The sequence below is a fragment of the Dendrobates tinctorius genome, unplaced genomic scaffold (genome assembly GCF_039654945.1).
Source record: "Dendrobates tinctorius isolate UK_male_01 unplaced genomic scaffold, ASM3965494v1 ptg000228l, whole genome shotgun sequence".
Taxonomy (NCBI): Eukaryota; Metazoa; Chordata; class Amphibia; order Anura; family Dendrobatidae; genus Dendrobates; species Dendrobates tinctorius.
The window spans coordinates 3622365-3626098 of NW_027361895.1; positions in this window are offsets into that span (position 1 = coordinate 3622365).

Below are 3734 nucleotides of genomic sequence, written 5' to 3' on the forward strand. Positions count from 1 at the left end.
ACTCCGCCCCTTTGCACACAGACACACTCTCTCCCGCGCTTTCTGTTTACGCGCGAAACCCGGCCGTGACGTCAAGGATTAAAGGTCAATGTGGAGGGAACAGTGCGCCTGCGCAGTGAACGGTGACGCATTCGACGTCTTTTCGGCTGCTCAATTGGTGGCGAAGTGGTGACGTCATGAGGGAGGGTTGTCATGGTGCTGCATCTCGGTGTGCTCAGGAGTGATGGGAAGTTCCGCTCTTTTTGGCGATCCGGCTCATTCGGCCTCGCTCACCATAAAGAGCCGGCTCTTTTAACGGCTCTTTTTTTAATATTAATCCGTTTTCCACAGGCCTCGTTCCAGGTCTTTGCCTGTAAAGTGAGGGTCTCATTCTCCACCTGTATAAGGATCTAGTGACGCAGTGTAGACTGTTATTCAGCATTGCTGTCTCCTCAGATATTCAGCTCTTGTGATCAGACCCCGGCTCCTCGCTCCGGTCTCTCCTGTACAGTGAGGCCTCATTATACCCCTGTATAAGGATCTAGTGACGCAGTGTAGACTGTTATTCAGCATTGCTGTCTCCTCAGATATTCAGCTCTTGTGATCAGACCCCGGCTCCTCGCTCCGGTCTCTCCTGTACAGTGAGGCCTCATTATACCCCTGTATAAGGATCTAGTGACGCAGTGTAGACTGTTATTCAGCATTGCTGTCTCCTCAGATTGTCAGCTCTTGTGATCAGGCTCCTCGCTCCGGTCTCTCCTGTACAGTGAGGCCTCATTATACCCCTGTATAAGGATCTAGTGACGCAGTGTAGACTGTTATTCAGCATTGCTGTCTCCTCAGATTGTCAGCTCTTGTGATCAGGCCCCGGCTCCTCGCTCCGGTCTCTCCTGTACAGTGAGGCCTCATAATACCCCTGTATAAGGATCTAGTGAGGCAGTGTAGACTGTTATTCAGCATTGCTGTGTCCTCAGATTGTCAGCTCTTGTGATCAGGCCCCTGCTCCTCGCTCCGGTCTCTCCTGTACAGTGAGGCCTCATTATACCCCTGTATAAGGATCTAGTGACGCAGTGTAGACTGTTATTCAGCATTGCTGTCTCCTCAGATTGTCAGCTCTTGTGATCAGGCCCCTGCTCCTCGCTCCGGTCTCTCCTGTACAGTGAGGCCTCATTATACCCCTGTATAAGGATCTAGTGACGCAGTGTAGACTGTTATTCAGCATTGCTGTCTCCTCAGATTGTCAGCTCTTGTGATCAGGCCTCTGCTCCTCGCTCCGGTCTCTCCTGTACAGTGAGGCCTCATTATACCCCTGTATAAGGATCTAGTGACGCAGTGTAGACTGTTATTCAGCATTGCTGTGTCCTCAGATTGTCAGCTCTTGTGATCAGACCCCGGCTCCTCGCTCCGGTCTCTCCTGTACAGTGAGGCCTCATTATACCCCTGTATAAGGATCTAGTGACGCAGTGTAGACTGTTATTCAGCATTGCTGTTTCCTCAGATTGTCAGCTCCTGTGATCAGGCCCCTGCTCCTCGCTCCGGTCTCTCCTGTACAGTGAGGCCTCATTATACCCCTGTATAAGGATCTAGTGACGCAGTGTAGGCTGTTATTCAGCATTGCTGTTTCCTCAGATTGTCAGCTCTTGTGATCAGGCCCCTGCTCCTCGCTCCGGTCTCTCCTGTACAGTGAGGCCTCATTATACACCTGTATAAGGATCTAGTGACGCAGTGTAGACTGTTATTCAGCATTGCTGTCTCCTCAGATTGTCAGCTCTTGTGATCAGGCTTCTGCTCCTCGCTCCAGTCTCTCCTGTACAGTGAGGCCTCATTATACCCCTGTATAAGGATCTAGTGACGCAGTGTAGACTGTTATTCAGCATTGCTGTTTCCTCAGATTGTCAGCTCTTGTGATCAGGCCCCCGCTCCTCGCTCCAGTCTCTCCTGTACAGTGAGGCCTCATTATACCCCTGTATAAGGATCTAGTGACGCAGTGTAGACTGTTATTCAGCATTGCTGTTTCCTCAGATTGTCAGCTCTTGTGATCAGGCCCCTGCTCCTCGCTCCGGTCTCTCCTGTACAGTGAGGCCTCATTATACACCTGTATAAGGATCTAGTGACGCAGTGTAGACTGTTATTCAGCATTGCTGTCTCCTCAGATTGTCAGCTCTTGTGATCAGGCTTCTGCTCCTCGCTCCAGTCGCTCCTGTACAGTGAGGCCTCATTATACCCCTGTATAAGGATCTAGTGACGCAGTGTAGACTGTTATTCAGCATTGCTGTTTCCTCAGATTGTCAGCTCTTGTGATCAGGCCCCCGCTCCTCGCTCCAGTCTCTCCTGTACAGTGAGGCCTCATTATACCCCTGTATAAGGATCTAGTGACGCAGTGTAGACTGTTATTCAGCATTGCTGTTTCCTCAGATTGTCAGCTCTTGTGATCAGGCCCCTGCTCCTCGCTCCGGTCTCTCCTGTACAGTGAGGCCTCATTATACACCTGTATAAGGATCTAGTGACGCAGTGTAGACTGTTATTCAGCATTGCTGTTTCCTCAGATTGTCAGCTCTTGTGATCAGGCCCCTGCTCCTCGCTCCAGTCTCTCCTGTACAGTGAGGCCTCATTATACCCCTGTATAAGGATCTAGTGACGCAGTGTAGACTGTTATTCAGCATTGCTGTCTCCTCAGATTGTCAGCTCTTTTGATCAGGCCCCGGCTCCTCGCTCCGGTCTCTCCTGTACAGTGAGGCCTCATTATACCCCTGTATAAGGATCTAGTGACGCAGTGTAGACTGTTATTCAGCATTGCTGTGTCCTCAGATTGTCAGCTCTTGTGATCAGGCCCCGGCTCCTCGCTCCGGTCTCTCCTGTACAGTGAGGCCTCATTATACCCCTGTATAAGGATCTAGTGACGCAGTGTAGGCTGTTATTCAGCATTGCTGTGTCCTCAGATTGTCAGCTCCTGTGATCAGGCCCCTGCTCCTCGCTCCAGTCTCTCCTGTACAGTGAGGCCTCATTATACCCCTGTATAAGGATCTAGTGACGCAGTGTAGACTGTTATTCAGCATTGCTGTTTCCTCAGATTGTCAGCTCTTGTGATCAGGCCCCTGCTCCTCGCTCCGGTCTCTCCTGTACAGTGAGGCCTCATTATACCCCTGTATAAGGATCTAGTGACGCAGTGTAGACTGTTATTCAGCATTGCTGTCTCCTCAGATTGTCAGCTCTTGTGATCAGGCCCCGGCTCCTCGCTCCGGTCTCTCCTGTACAGTGAGGCCTCATTATACCCCTGTATAAGGATCTAGTGACGCAGTGTAGGCTGTTATTCAGCATTGCTGTGTCCTCAGATTGTCAGCTCTTGTGATCAGGCCCCTGCTCCTCCCTCCGGTCTCTCCTGTACAGTGAGGCCTCATTATACCCCTGTATAAGGATCTAGTGACGCAGTGTAGACTGTTATTAAGCATTGCTGTCTCCTCAGATTGTCAGCTCTTGTGATCAGGCCCCTGCTCCTCGCTCCGGTCTCTCCTGTACAGTGAGGCCTCATTATACCCCTGTATAAGGATCTAGTGACGCAGTGTAGACTGTTATTCAGCATTGCTGTGTCCTCAGATTGTCAGCTCTTGTGATCAGGCCTCTGCTCCTCGCTCCGGTCTCTCCTGTACAGTGAGGTCTCATTATACCCCTGTATAAGGATCTAGTGACGCAGTGAAGACTGTTATTCAGCATTGCTGTGTCCTCAGATTGTCAGCTCTTGTGATCAGGCGCCTGCT